Source organism: Palaemon carinicauda, chromosome 1 (assembly GCF_036898095.1).
Source record: "Palaemon carinicauda isolate YSFRI2023 chromosome 1, ASM3689809v2, whole genome shotgun sequence".
In the NCBI taxonomy this organism is placed as follows: Eukaryota; Metazoa; Arthropoda; class Malacostraca; order Decapoda; family Palaemonidae; genus Palaemon; species Palaemon carinicauda.
The window spans coordinates 133,370,783-133,386,827 of NC_090725.1; the positions used below are offsets into that span (position 1 = coordinate 133,370,783).

At 45.0% G+C, this 16,045-nt stretch overlaps 1 protein-coding gene across 1 annotated transcript in view; it reads left to right on the forward strand.

The window, feature by feature from the left end:
- The first annotated feature begins 2,641 nt into the window (after positions 1 to 2,641).
- LOC137651725 (uncharacterized) overlaps positions 2,642 to 16,045 on the forward strand; it is a 90,210-nt gene continuing 76,806 nt past the window's right edge. The window contains exon 1 of the mRNA XM_068384949.1: positions 2,642 to 2,835. The gene's annotated coding sequence lies outside the window, so the exon portion shown is untranslated. The remainder of the gene's footprint in view (positions 2,836 to 16,045) is intronic.

Here is a 16,045-nt window from a genome sequence, read left to right on the forward strand (position 1 = left end):
CTATAGATCTGGAATTCATGAGTGACGAGAATAAAAATTTTAATAAAGGAAGATGGGAGGAAGTAAAATACTTTAGGACAGATGAAAATAGTTTAAGAGAATATACAACAAGAGTAGAGGAAATCGTAAAAGATAGACAAATAGACAGAATAGAAGGAATGGATCTGATAATAAAAGAGGCTGCAGAAGAAAAATTGGCAAGAGTATATAAAAGGAAAGTTCTTGATGAAGAAAAGGTACATTAGCAACCCTGGATGAACGATGAAATAAGAAAAGGCATAAAGGAAAGGAAGGATTTAAACAGAAATAAAAGAAATGAATCCAATATCGAAGTAAAAAAGGTATTAGAAGAGAGATATGGTCAAAAGAAGAGGGAAGTGCAAGAAATGATAAAGAAGGAAATTACTAGACTTGAAAAAAAAATAACAGAAGAAATAAAAATGGATAAAGATAAAAAACTCTGGGAGAATATTGATAGAATAAGGAACAGACAGAAAGCCCATGGCAAAGTTATACAACTTTATGGAGAACAAGGAAATAAGCTAAATAAGGAAGAAACAAAAGAGGAATTAATCAAGTACTGGAAAACTATATATTGTAAGCATGACAATAAAATAGACTCAGTTTGGAATGAAGAAAAACAGATAGAATATGAAAATGAAATAGCGCATCAGGAAGACACCACAAGAATTGATGAATATAATATCCCGGACATACTTAGGGAACACTATGACCTTGTAATGGTAATAAAAGGGAAAATAAAACCAATGAAAAATCCAAAAATCACAACAGAAAAAGTAAAGAATTGCCTGGGAAAATTAAAGGCAAAAAAAGCGGCAGGACCAGATGGCTTAAAACCCGAACTATATAAGGCACTAGGAAAAAGCAAAATATGTCTTGAAACCTTACAGAAATGTTATCAAAATGAGTTGGACGAAAAATATGTGGAAGAAGTCAAGAACAAAGATGATTGAAAAAAAAAGAAGGCCAATGGCAAAAGACTTAAGACCCATAGCTCTATTAAATATTTCTTATAAAATATTCATGATGATGGTGAAAGAGGAAATAGAAAACCACATAAGAATGAATAAAGAAGACAATGAATGTCAAGCAGGATTTACAGGTGGAGGCAGGATAGAGGACAATATCTTTATATTACAGTATTGTGTGGAAGAGAGCTATAGTAACAAGAAACCCCTAATAGTAACCGCGATAGACTTTAGTAAAGCATTTGACTCTGTAAAAAGGGAGGTATTAATAGAAGTTTTAAAAGAATATAAAATTAACACCAAAATTATAAGTGTAATTGCAAATATTTATCAAGGAGATACTACGGGCATTGACTTAGGAGAAGGTATAGAACAAGAATTGGAGGTTACAAGTGGAATTAAACAAGGTTGCACAGGATCAACTTCACTTTTTAAACTGATTACGTATATTGTCATGAAGAAAATAGAAGAGGAAGGAAACGGTTTCAGAAATCAATTAATAAAGATAGAATCATTATTTTTTGCGGATGATGCCATAATAATTGCACAGGATATACATAATGCAAAGCGTAACATTCAGATATTAGTAGAAACTAGTAAAAAATGTGGGTTGGAAATTAATAAAGAAAAGAGTAATATTATGATTTACAATATGAAAGAAAAGCCAGATAACATAGAGGGAATCAAAGTAGTAGAAAGTTTGACATACTTAGGAATAAAGCTAGACAATAGTAGGAATATATTTAAAACTCAGAAAAGGGTAATGATAGAAAAGGCACAAAAATTTGCTAATCCAACATATTCAGTTATAGAGAAAAGTTGCAATAAAGTGATGATAGGAAAAACGTTCTGGAAAAGTATTGCTTTACCATCTATTTTGTATGGAACAAATGTTATAAATCTAACAGAAACTGAAATAGAGAAACTGCAAAGAATAGAGAATGGGGTATATAGGAAGATTTTAGGTGCCACTAAAAGCATAGCTGATACTGCTCTAAGAGGGGAGATAGGTGCATCTTCTATGAAAGCAAGGGTGATGGATGGGAAGCTGCAGTACTTAAATCGTACCCTGAATGGAAAGAAGGAAATACTGAAAATAATCATCCAGGATATTCAAGAAAAAGAAGGAAGATGGTGGAAACAACCTGCAAAGTATTTGGAAGAATTAAGTTTAGGCATAAGACAAATAAGAAGAATGAACAAGGCAGAAATAAAAACGGAAACCAGAAAGTGGGATACTGAAAAGTGGAAAGAAGAAATAGAAAGTAAAGTGAGCTTAGAAATATATAGAACGTGGAAGAAAGAAATTAAAGAAGAGCTAATTTATGACAATACATTTGCTTCAGTGATATTTTTTAGAGCAAGAACTAATACGTTAAAACTAAATATTGTAAATAGACACAATGGAGGGAATGTAAACTGTAATTTTTGTGAAAATGAGGAGGAAGATTTGATACATTTTTTGTTATTTTGCCAGGAATATAGAAAAGAAAGGAATGAAGTAATTGAGCTACAACAACCATACGACGAAGACCCAAAGAAAATAGTAGGATTATTTTTATTTAGTGAAACAAATATAGAAAAGAAAAAAGAAGTATTGAACATAATGTGGAAGAAAAGACAAAGCAGTACGAGGGGAAAAGCGTTGGAGGCGCCGTTGTAAAGGCTATGCCTCACCCCAGAGCCTGAACCTTAACCTGTTACCTGAGTTCAATTGGGCTTTTGTTGTGACGTTTTGTTTATCCCACAACAATTTCTTAACCTCTGCCAAGGCTTAAACTTATTATCTTATTTTGTTGATTAATCATTTAGGAATCAGGAACGAGGAGTCAAAACTAGTAACAAGGTATTATCGCGACCTTTTTTCAATGTAGAATAAGATGAAATTAAAACCTGAGTTTTTTATTAAGACTGGTTTTGTAATTAGAGCAACAGGACACAAGTTAATAATTTCAGTACCTGCTACAAGCTAGGGAACTTTGCAGCTGTGAGTGCCGGCAAAATTCTTTTTGGTATTGTAAATACGGTATATGATACTTAAATTTTCAGTCAAAGACAGGAGCTATATATTTTTCATAATCGCTTTCTTGTGTTTTAAACATTTCTGGTAATGATTATTTGGGCAAAACACCCGTTAATGAGTTTTTGGATCCCTTTGGGTAACAGGCCTCTATGTACTGTTGGCTGCTATATACCATCCCTAGTTCCTATGTACCCTCCATGAATGCTGTGGGTAAATTTGCATAAGTTATACCAATAATTCCAAGTGGATAACAATGTTTTTTTTTTTTTTTTTGGCCTATTTTCATGTGTTTTGAACGAATCTGATAATGATTATCAGTGCAAATCCATAGTTGTGGAGTTTGGTATCGACTGCCTTAACTCCACAACCTATGGATTTCCGAGAAAAATCATCATCAAATTCTTTCAAAACGTGGGAAAATAGGCCATGCCAACCCTTCTGTTATACAATTCTACTGAGAAAACAAGTACACACAAAAGTGAAAATGCATTGACAACCATCGACAATGTATACAACTTACTATGTACTGACACAAAGAGACACTTCGAACTCACGGTTCTCTGAGGACTTCGCCTTCATCTTTTTTGCTATTTAATAAATAGCTAACCAAACCACACCTAACCTAACCTAGTAAGGAAGCAGATCACTAACCTAGCCCCGCCAGACCCCCCATTGCAGGTCACATGAAAAAATTGCAAAGTTTTACTATATTACAGGTTATCATTTTGAACAGAAAATATATTTTTCAATATCAAACTTACCTGATGATCATATAGCTGCATCCCTGCTGCCCGACAGAAAAAACCTACGGGCGGAATACGCCAGCGATCGCTATACAGGTGGGGGTGTACATCAACAGCGCCATCTGTCAAGTAGGTACTCAAGTACTCGATGTCAACAAAGAACCAATTTTCCCTCTGTCGTGCCACAGGCAAGACCTACTAAATACGCCGTCCCTAACTGGGTTTGTTTTCACAACGATTTGGTGAAGTACACTATTCCAGTTTTGAGCTTTCGCTATGCAGGGGTTTTATCTTCATTTCAAAACTTGAACTCGTTTTGGATAGATTTAATTATGGTGACGAAGAGAGTATGGACTCTCTTTCACTTTTAAATGGCCGACCCTTCCCTTAGACGGAAGTGTTGGTGACGAAGAGAGTATGGACTCTCTTTCACTTTTAAATGGCCGACCCTTCCCTTAGACGGAAGTGTGTTTAGGTTTTTGGTAATTTTGCTTAACAAGTTATAGATCTATTTATTTTATATCTCTCCGCCTTTATAGGCCTCTTCGATTAACTTTCCATTTATTATAAACTTATAAAAATTAATTTTTATGTTTGTTTATATGCGACCTTTCCTAATAGTAGGCGGTCCTTACTTGGAACCGAAGTTAATTAACATTGAGCCCGTCATATCGTATTTACCTTTTAAGAATTTAATACTTTTTTAATTTTAATGTTTTATGAAAGAATTTCTTTGATAGTCTCGTACTGTTTTCAAAGATGAACTAACGTTTAGTTTAGTCTCCGCAGTTGTTGACGTTCAGAACGTTCAACATGCGCTCTATCGTTACGATAGAGAGAGAGTATTTCACGGTTTCACTTTGCAGTAAGAGTAAACCGATTCTAGCGTTTCGTTCATTCTTTCTTAGCTTAAATGGTTTAAATTCTAAATAAAGGAACTTTTTATTTGGGAAACCTTTCAGTTTTTTCCTTTAGCAAATAATATGTTTTAACGATTTATAATTGGGCTCTTCTCTCAGGTTCTAAGTCAAGAGAGAAGAGAGAGAGAGAGATAGAGACGGAGGGAGAGAGAGGAGAATAAACGTTTCGTTCAAGCGGGTAACGTTGTTCTCGTTTTTTTTACTCTTCTCCCTAGTCGCTGTAGGGGAAGAAGGTAAAACGTTTCTAGAGTTTTATTCTTGTTCCCAAGCTTTATGCGGTGAGAGATTTTAAACGTAGTTTATTTGATCTAGTGTTTAGTCTCTTTTCCAGCCACTGAATTCTTTATCTTTAATTATGTTTTTCTGTTGCATTGTAAACTGTTTTCGCAATTACTACCTTTTAATGAAGGATAGGATTGCGTGTTTCAGGTAGAAATCAGTTAAAGTTTCGATTTCAGTGAAATAAGTGCAAACAGAAAATCAAAAGTGATAAAGTGATATGCGCAAAGTGTTACAGTGTTGCGTTCGAGGGTTCGTCTGTTCGTGCCAGTTGTTCACCTAGTCCGGGACCTCTTACAAGCTCCCAAGCCCAGGGGAGAAGTAATGTCGAACGACTTATGGGTTCCACAGGCCTTGATCGACGAACAGACGTTTCCCTCCGTGGTTTCGGGTGTATCTACACACGTTGCCGACGTGATCGCCCCACCCACACAAAGACGAGAGAGCCCATTTATTCCTCGTCTGCGGAAGAGGTTTCTCGTAGAAACCATGGACCAAATCTTGCAGCTTTTTAAGTGCAAGTCGGTCCCTTCCGCGCAAGTCCAACGGCCTAGGTGTAGCCACTGGGTCAGTTCGGACTCGCTGCAGTCATCCGACGACTGCACACCTCCCAAGAGAGGCAAGGTGGTACCGCAACAGGCAGTAACTCCGTCTGTTGCCGCACCAGCTGTTTTAGACCCTCAGTCACAACGGACAGTAGCTCCGTTTGTTGCCGTCTTTTGTAGACCCTAGTGGTCTTTACTGCAGTCTATGCAGACTCAGTTAGCTGCGGTTATGCAGGAGTTTCGTGCGGAGAAGGTTTACACTGCTCTCGTTAGCCTACAACCTGCCACGGTTGTGCGCCCAGCTCACGCTGAGGCTGCCTGCTCCCACACTCCGGCTGCGGAGAGCTCCACCTCCGATGCGCGATCGACCCTGCCAGACGCATGTTAACGTTAGCCGACGTGCGGCTCCCTCCGTTAACATGTGTGAGCTACCGCATCAGCAGTGGGAAGGTGGAGTCAAGCTGCCGTGTTTTGACGCGATGCGTTAGTTTCCGCAACCCACGGCAGTCCCCACCACGCACCACCACTCCGCTTTGGTTGTTGCCTGCTCCCACACTCCGACTGCGGAGAAGGTTGACGATGCACCCGTTGGCCTACAGCCTGCCACGGTTGTGCGCCCAGCATGGCTGCCTGCTCCCACACTCTTGTTGTGAGAGCTCCTCCACCCATGTGCAGTCGACCCTGCCAGACGCATGCTGACTCCCACAGACACATGGAGCACTCCGTTGCTGTGCGTGAGCTACCACAAGCTGCCGTGTTTTGACACGGTGTGTCAGCCTCCGCAACCCACTGTGGTTACCGCCACTCGCCCGCAGCAGACTAGTCAGTCAGGAGTTGAGGCTTCCCCACACAGCTTTGGTTGTTGCCAGCTCACAGACTGTCAAGCAGTTACATGACGTTGCCTTCTGGTCTGCTACTATGCACCAGTGCTGTATGTCCTCACGCACCTGTTGTGGTTGACAGTTCAGTTTTTGACAGTTTACAGACTGTCAAGCAGTTACATAACGTTGCCTTCTGGTCTGCTGCTTATGCACCAGTGAAACCCTCACTGAGATAACCTAGCTTTTCTCGGACATGGTTCCTGTAGATGAGAAAGTGCTGTTCTCCCTCCTTCTGATATTCCCTTGAGGACTCTGTCATTTGGAGAGGAGCCTTAAGCTGCTTAGCCTCCTATGGACTTTAATTAAAGCATAACATGCTTCCAGGGATGGTAAATGGTTCCGCTTCAGTCGCTAATCCCGTCTGTTGCCACACCTGCTCCCATAGACCCTAATGGGCTTTGTTGCAAGACATGCAGTCCAAGCTTAGTCCTTGATAGAGGATTTTTTACGGAGAAGAACCTTCTAGCCAACAACCTTCCTACCGGTTGGTTGTACGCCCTGTTGACGCTGAGGTATCCTTCTCACGTCCGCCAGTTGAGATGGTTCCTCCTCCGGTGCGACCCAGTGTGGGTTGCCAGTCGCACGTTGACGTTAAGCGACTCTCGGAGGTGGTTGTGGACGTTCAGTGTGTCACTAGGAAGACGTTCAACAACCAGCAGAGGTGACTTGTTGTGACGCAGTGCGGCAACCTCAGCAACCCGGTAGGGGGTTGTCTGCACAACCCAGACAGTCTAGACAGTTTCGGGTTGTCGCTGTACTTCCTCGCGTCCCCATGGTTGACAGTTCACAGACTGTGCAGCAGTACCATGATCTTGTGTCCGGCTCCGTCACTCATCCACCAGTGCGACCGGATTCAGCGAGTCAGACGTTGCCCACTACGTTGCCGTTTCCTCATCAGTTTCGGATGAGGAACCCTCTGATGAGGACATGGCTGAACAAGATGATCAACCCCCAGCCCTGCTATCCATCCAGAAGATGCTGAAGAAGGAACACGGCCCTGTCAGGCTGTGGATGAGTCTGGTTAGGACACTGTCATCCGTGGTTCAATTGGTGTCACTTGGAAGACTACACCTCCGTCCTCTTCGGTATCATCTAGCTCTTCACTGGAAAAGGACAAGACGCTAGAAGCGGTCTCGATCCCGGTTTCCGGAAAGATAAGTCTGGTCTGACTTGATGAAAGGACTTTATCAACCTTTGAAAGGGTCTTCCCCTGACTGTTCAGTCTCCCAACCACGTTCTCTTCTCAGACGCATCGGACGTAGGCTGGGGTGCGACCTTAGGCGGTAGGGAATGCTCGGGATTATGGAACTCGAGTCAAAGGACAATGCATTTCAACTGCAAGAAGCTTCTGGCAGTACGTCTGACCTGGAAAAGCTTCAGGTCTCTCCTTCAAGGCAAAGTGGTGGAGGTGAACACGGTCAACTCCCTGCTTTGATGTACATCTCCTAGCAAGGAGGGACCTACTCTCTGACATGGTACGAGTTCGCAAGTGACCTCCTCTCCTGTTCAACAGGTCTAGACTTTTCACTAGTAACGAGTTTCATCCAAGGCAACTTGAATGTCTTAGCAGATTGTCTCAGTAGGAAGGGACAATAATTCCAACATATTGGACCCTCCACAAGGATGTATGCAAGAGACTTTGGGTCACCTGGGGCCAGCCAACCATAGATCTCTTCGCAACCTCGATGTCCAAGAGGCTCTCAATACTTTGCTCACCTATCCCGGACCCAGCAGTAGTTCTTATAGATGCCTTTCTACTAGATTGGTCTGATCTAGATCTATATGCATTCCCTCCGTTCTAGATTGTCAACAAGGTACTGCAGAAGTTCGCCTCTCACGAAGGGACAAAGTTGACGCTAGTTGCTTCCCTCTGGCCCGCGAGAGAATAACTTACCGAGGTACTTCGATGGCTAGTAGACGTTCCCAGAACACTTCCCCTAAGGGTGGACCTGCTACGTCTGCCACGCGTAAAGAAGGTACTCCAAGGCCTCCACGCTCTTCGTCTGACTGCCTTCAGAATATCGAAAGACTCTCGAGAACTAGAGGTTTTTCGAAGGCGGCAACCAGAGCGATTGCTAGAGCAAGGAGAACATCCACCCTTAGAGTCTACCAATCGAAGTGGGAAATCTTCCGAAACTGGTGCAAGTCAGTATCCGTATCCTCGACCAGTACCTCTGTAACTCAAATAGCTGACTTCCTCTTATATCTGAGGAAAGAGCGATCTCTTTCAGCTCCCACTATCAAGGGTTACAGAAGCATGTTGGCATCAGTCTTCCGTCACAGAGGCTTAGATCTTTCCAACAATAAAGATCTACAGGACCTCCTTAAGTCTTTTGAGACCACGAAGGAGCGTCGTTTGGTTACACCTGGTTGGAATTTAGACGTGGTTCTAAGATTCCTTATGTCAGACAGGTTCGAACCACTTCAATCAGCCTCCCTGAAAGATCTCACCTTTAAGACTCTTTTCCTGATATGCTTAAACACAGCTAAAAGAGTCAGTGAGATTCATGCCTTCAGCAAGAACATCGGATTCTCATCCGAAACGGCTACATGTTCTACATCTTGGTTTTCTAGCCAAACACGAGCTGCCTTCTCGGCCTTGACCAATATCGTTCGATATTCCAAACTTATCGTATGGTTGGAAATGAACTAGAAAGAGTATTACGTCCTGTAAGAGCTCTTAAGTTCTATTTTAAACCTTTACGAGGCCCGTCTGAAGCTTTATGGTGTTCAGTTAAGAATCCATCTTTGCCTATGTCAGAGAATTCTTTATCCTATTTTATCAGACTGTTAATACGAGAAGCTCATTCCCTTCTGAATGAGGAAGACCAAGCTTGGCTGAAGGTAAGGACACACGAAGTTAGAGCTGTCACAACTTCCGTGGCCTTTAAACAAAATAGATCTCTGCAAAATATATTCGACGCAACCTATTGGAAAAGCAAATCAGTGTTCGCGTCTTTTATCTTAAGAATGTCCAGTCTCTTTACGAGAACTGCTACACTCTGGGACCATTCGTAGCAACGAGTGCAGTAGTGGTGGGGGCTCCACCACTACAATTCCCTAATTCCAGAACCTTTTTAATCTTTCTCTTGAAATATTTTTGGGTTGTCCGGAAGGCTAAGAAGCCTTTCGCATCCTACTTGATTTGGCGGGTGGTCAAAATCATTTCTTGAGAAGCGCCTAGATTAGAGGTTTTGATGAGGACCTTTAGTATGGGTTGCAACCCTTCATACTTCAGCTCCTAGGAGTCGCTCAGCATCCTATGAGGATCGCGAGGCTCAGTAAGGAAGACGTACTTAAAAAGGCAGAGTAATTGTTCAAGTCGTCTTCCTTACCAGGTATTTATTTATTTTATGCTTGTTATTTTGAATAACTGCTAAAATGAAATACGGAATACTTAGCTCATAATGTCAACTTATAATGCTGGTCTCTACCCACCCCCCTGGGTGTGAATCAGCTATATGATCATCGGGTAAGTTTGATATTGAAAAATGTTATTTTCCTTAGTAAAATAAATTTTTGAATATACTTACCCGATGATCATAAATTAAAGGACCCACCCTTCCTCCCCAATAGAGAACCAGTGGGACAGAGGAGAAAATTGGTTCTTTGTTGACATCGAGTACTTGAGTACCTACTTGACAGATGGCGCTGTTGATGTACACCCCCACCTGTATAGCGATCGCTGGCGTATTCCGCCCGTAGGTTTTTTCTGTCGGGCAGCAGGGATGCAGCTATATGATCATCGGGTAAGTATATTCAAAAATTTATTTTACTAAGGAAAATAACATGTTTTCCTGTAGTGAATAACGTGATTTAACTGAATTTAACCTTCATTTCAACCGCAAACAAACAGAACAACCAGTTCGACTAACTTCAAGGGGCCGAACTGGTTGTTGTTGCGGTTGAAATGAAGGTGAAAACCGGTTGAATCACGTTATTTACTACAAGAAAACATATACTTTCTGTTCGAAATGTTTAAATATAATGGGTCTTGTTCCAATTTGGACTCGCTTTGCTCACCAGAAAACAAAAACATCAAGCTCGTATGTACTGGCAAGCGGTAATGTTGAGCTGCGCACGCTAAAAAAACTAGTAAAACTAACATATTAAAATTAAAGAAAATAATGACTTTTATGACCGGGCCGACGAAACTTGTGGGTGTAGTGACTGTGACGTCTTAACTTCTGTATATCCACATCGCCGTTTCTTCTTTGTCTTAGCTATCTTAGTTTCAGTACTGCACTTGGGACACTGTAAACATTGGGCTATTACATTATGAGATTTAAGAAAATTATTAACATTGGATGACATATCAAAGAATTCACCGAAATGCTTTCAAGTATGGAATACTGCAGTTGTTACAAGTTTCAATTACTTCCATCATAAAATACTCAAAAAGACCTCACTTGAACTAACAAAGACCTGACTTGGATAAAGATTTCCATGGAAATGGGTTTGGAAGGTGGGGTTTGAGAAATATTAACCCCCCCCCTGTGCAAACTTTCCATACATATGGGTTTGTGATTGGTTAACCGTAAAACAACGGAGTCTAGAAAGTAAACATGAATGAACTGAAATGGGAAACTTGTCCAGAGCAAGTATTTACTGTATGTGAAATCTGGGCGTGACAAGGTAATAACAAAATGTATAAAAGTAATATAGAAAGATAAAATGGAGTGTATGATAAATAATATTTAATGGGAATATAGAATAAGGTGATTTTATAAGATATCGGATAATAAAACGTATAATCCTTGGGTCAAACGAAATATACATGAGTATTACATAAAAGGAATGGTATAGCTGTACTGGATCAAGTCAAATACTTGAATAAACTGGGTAAAGTAGAATACATGTACTTGAATGTGGCGGGTAAAATGACGTTGGGGGAAAATGGGGAGGGGTTATAAAAGAAGGAGTAATCCTATTGGTGGAGGCGGAGTCTATGCGCAGAAGGTCGAAAACTGCTATACATACGAACGAACGAGAGTGACTACAACCGACCCGTAGAATGTCAACAAATGAATGAAAAATATACCGTTAGTATAGGATATAGATAATTAGCGTATTTTTTCATCGGTTTATTATACTGTACATCCAAGAAGGTAATGTATAGAGAAGAAGGAGCTTGTTTTATCATTATATACCGTTTCCCCATTATGTTTTCCCCACGCAAAACCCCGAGTTCCCACTGGGGGTCCCCCATTATTGGTGAATATAGATATACAGTGATCCCTCGTTTATCGCGGTAGGTAGGTTCCAGACCCGACCGCGATAGGTGAAAATCCCCGAAGTAGTGACACCATATTTACGTATTTATTTAACATGTATATTCAGACTTTTAAAACCTTCCCTTGTACGTAATACTGTTAACAAACTACCCTTTAATGTACAGAACACTTAATGCATGTACTACAGTACCCTAAACTAAAACAGGCACAAACATTAAAGGCGATTTTATATCATGCGTTTCCTAAACATGCCAAAAAGCACGATAAAAAATGGCAACCAATGTTTTGTTTACGTTTATCTCTGATCATAATGAAGAAACAAACGCATTTAGTGTACACATCTGTGTATAGGTTAGTTTTTGCATCGATTATATTGATTATACAGTATGTTGATTTTGTTATTACCAATGTTTTACTTAATTTTTCTTAGGACTTCCAAATGAAATGTTTTTCTTTATGACGCCGCCTGAAACGGCAGCGTCATAAAGTACGCTCCATCTTCGATCGTAATAAACAAATGAAGGCATTTAACGTGCATGATGAAAGTGATAAATAATGATTTGTTCCGTAACCGAAATACAAACCACGCTATTTACAGAAGGTTTACCTTTTAGCGCAGCTGAAATGATGAGCCAATAGTTTAACGAGGGTTAATTACCCCCGCGCTAGTTAGCGGGGGGTGGGGAAGGGTAGCTTGCTACCCCTCCCCCCTCCACACACCGGTGACTTGCTTCTCTTCACTTTTGGCTCGGCGATGATCAGACGTGTCTGCTCATCGTCCTCGTGACAGCCTTTAATTTTCTGTTTTTTCCTGCTCATCGTCCTCGTGACAGCCTTTAATTTTCTGCTTTTTCTTTTCAGCGTGTGTGTTGGTTGGAAGTTGACCTTCATTATTATTTCTTTACAATGCGTACATGCCCTGGAGTTGCCGGTCGTCCTTGTGGGACTTTCATGTCGGACGTAACTACGGATCCGCACACCCTCTGCCCTCAATGTCGGGGCCGACGGTATGACCAGGAGAAGATGTGCCGTGAGTGCAGGGAGTGGTCTGCCTCCCAGTGGGAGAGGTTTGGCCGTCGGCGTAAGAAGAAGTCCAAGAGAGACCGTTCTCCTTCGGGGTTAGCCTTAAAGGAGGAAGGTTCTCGGGACTCTTCTTCCGCCGCCCAAACCTCCTCCGAAGCTCCCCCTCGTCCGCCTCCTAAGGAGAGTCGGCCGAGTGGGAGCGCAGGCCCTTGTTCTGTTTCCCGACCTTGGGTGGGGGGAGAGGGCGTCGCCTCCCATAGCAAGGCGGTTCCCCCTCCTCCTCCGGGGGAGGTTATTGATAATGCCTTAACCAATGATGATCTTTTACAGATTTGGTCGTCCCTGGGGCTTAAGGGCTTGCCCTCCAGGGTCGCTTTTATTGACCTTGTCTCGTTGGGGGCCGCTGTTAAGCAGTCGCCGGCGGTAGCAGAGGTAGACCCTCTGTCTATTGTCGACGTCGTGGTGACAGAGGCCTCCGACGTGGCTGGGCAATCCGCCGCAGGTGCTGTTGCGGATGATGGTGCTAAAGGCTCTCCTCCCCCTTCCGTACATCCTTCGAAGGGGGAAGTGAGTGCTTCGGTCTCTGCTGCTGCTCAGCTTCCTTCTGAGGGAAGTGCTTTAACGAAGACTCCCCTGCGGAGGACCGATGGTCCCGACGATCTTCCCCAAGGCCGCCTCCGCCGTAAGGCTCACCGTCCGCTACGCCGCAAGGGCCTCCCTTTCCCTTACAGGGGGACTAAGAGGCGCCTTTTTGGGTCTTCATCCTCCGAGGGGGACTCTCCTCGTCAGCCTCAACCTACAGCTCGGTCTTCCTTGAACCTCTCTGCAGACCGTTCACCATCTCCTGCCAGATCTTCGCCTTCTGGAGAACTCGTCACCCGACGGGCAACGGTCCCTTCGGGGCTAAGGGATCCTTCCCTTCCTCGAGCAGTGCTAGCGCACAGGCGCTCTCCTGATCTTCAGCGCTCTCCTGCTCGTCAAAACTCTCCTGCTCGCCGACGCTCACCTGCTCGTCGGCTCTCTCCTGATGTTCGCCCTCCTCGCCAGCGCTCTCCTGCTCGTCAGCTCTCTTCTGAGCGTCAGCGCTCATTTGAGGACCATCGCCCTGCGGTCTCTGACCATCCTATAGTTCTTGCTGAGCTCCCTGCTCACCATCTGCCTGGTCCTGTGGCTACGCAACATCATGCTGCACGTGTGTCAAAAACACATGTTCCCCAATGCGCCAGCGATCTTCCAGTTCCTGCTCGTGAACTCGCCGCACCACCTGCCGCGCCACCTGTCCTTTCACATGACACGCGTCGACCTTCTGCTCGCCAGCGATCACCTCCTCGCCAGCATTCACCTGCTCGCCAGCGCGCACAGGCGATCTTAGTATCACCTATTCAACAGCGACAGCTGGCGCGCCAACGTTCTCCAACGCTCCTGAAGGAACATGGTTCGCCAGCTACTAGCTCGCCATCACGCGATCGCCCTCCTGCGCATGCTGCTCGCCATCGCTCGCCATCGCACGATCGCCCTCCTGCGCATGCTGATCACCATCACTCCCCATCACGCGATCGCCCACCTGCGCATGCTGCTCGCCATCACGCGATCGCCCTCCTGCGCATGCTGCTCGCCATCGCTCGCCATCACGCGATCGCCCTCCTGCGCATGCTGATCGCCATTGCTCCCCATCGCGCGATCACTCGCCTGCGCATGCTGCTCGCCATTGCGCGGTCATTCACCTGCGCATGCTGCTCGCCAACGCGTCGACATGCCACATCGCGCCATCGCCAACCTGCGCGACCGCGCTCACCAGTTCATCATCGATCGCCTGTGGATCTACATCGAAAGCGGTCTTCCTCACCCACGAGGCAGCGCGTTTCCTCGCCGTCGCGCCAACGCTTGCGTTCGTCGCCTCGGACACGCGTTTATTCAGCTGCCCACCCTCGCGCCCACTCGCCTGCACGCCCGCGCGACCGCTCGCCTGTGCGCCCGCGCGATCATCCACTTGCGCGCCCGCGCGACCATCGTTCGCGGCGAATTCCGCAGCCGGTGGTAGCAGCAGGAACGCGTGCTCCTAGACGGCACTCGGGATCACCTCCACCCAAACACAGGTTGGTAGTGCAGGACGAGGAGAGGTTAGTGCATCATTCTTCCCCACCTGCTTTTCAGGCAGGTACCGTGGTGTCCACTCCAAAAGATTGCCCGATCCCTTTCCCTTTAGCGAGTATTTCGGACTCTGTGTCCTTGGAGCAACAGACTTGGTTTGGTCCTCTGGTACGGGCGTTAGTGAGGGTTATGAAACCAGCACTCGCCGACCAGGGTAACAAACCAACGGCTGTCTCTCCTACGCTGAAGAGAAAGAGAGGAGTGGACTTCGTGGTGACTTCCCCCAGGGCGAAGTTGGTTCCCAAGAGGTCGGTCGCGAAGGTCCCTTCTCCTGCACGAGTGCTCTCTCCTTCTCCCGTGGACGAGGCCTTTCCGTCCTCAGGTGAGTCCAGTGGGGCGGTAGTCTTCCCCTCGGCACCAGGGGGGGGAGACTTCGCTTCATGCAGGAGAATCGTCTCGTGAGGAAGGGGCCCCTCGAACCTCGTTGTTGGGATCCTGTATCCCTCCCAGGAGGGAATCCAAGGACTCCAAGACCGTCCCTAAATCCTCTGCAAGGATTCGTCAGGAACCCACGACTACCCGGGGGAATGTCCACGTGTCACCCCAGGAAGAGATCCCTGGGGCAGGAGACTTAGCTGCCAGCCCGCAGGGAGGAAAACAGCAAGAATCAAAACATGCCTTCTGGCAGGTCCTAAGCCTGATAAGGCAACTTAACGGGCTTATGGATCCAGTCATCGCCCCCCGTGAAGGCAAAGACACGATTTTGGATGAAGTGTTTGACGTTCGGAAGGCCCCTAAGACCAGTGCGGCTCTGCCCTGGTCTCGGGGGCTGAAGAGTGCCAGGGCTAGGGCCAACGCTCAGCTCGCACTTCTTGCCTCCTCCAGTCGTTCCATTGCTGGGAACAAGCTCATCCCTCCTCCTCGTCTTCAGCAGAGGAGGTATTTCAAGATCTAGGGTGAGCACAACCTCGCTCTTCCTCTCCATCACTCTGTGGAGGAGCTGGCGAAGGGAGTTCCCCTTGAGAAACTCTCTGCCCGGCAGGTGTCGTTCTCGGCGGCAGAGATCCTTAGCCACGAGAAGGTCGCTAAGTGTGCCATGCAGGCCACTTCGTGGCTGGACTTTTGGCTAGGATCTCTGGGCATCCTATTGCGATCGGAGGACTTGTCCAGGGAGACCAATAGGAAGGCCCTAGAGACCTTCTTGCTCTCGGGCACCCGCTCCATCGAGTTTTTGGCGCACCAGGTTACCACCCTGTGGGCCAACTCGGTGTTGAAGCGTCGCGATGCTGTGTCCGAGAGATTCCATCCGAAGGTCCC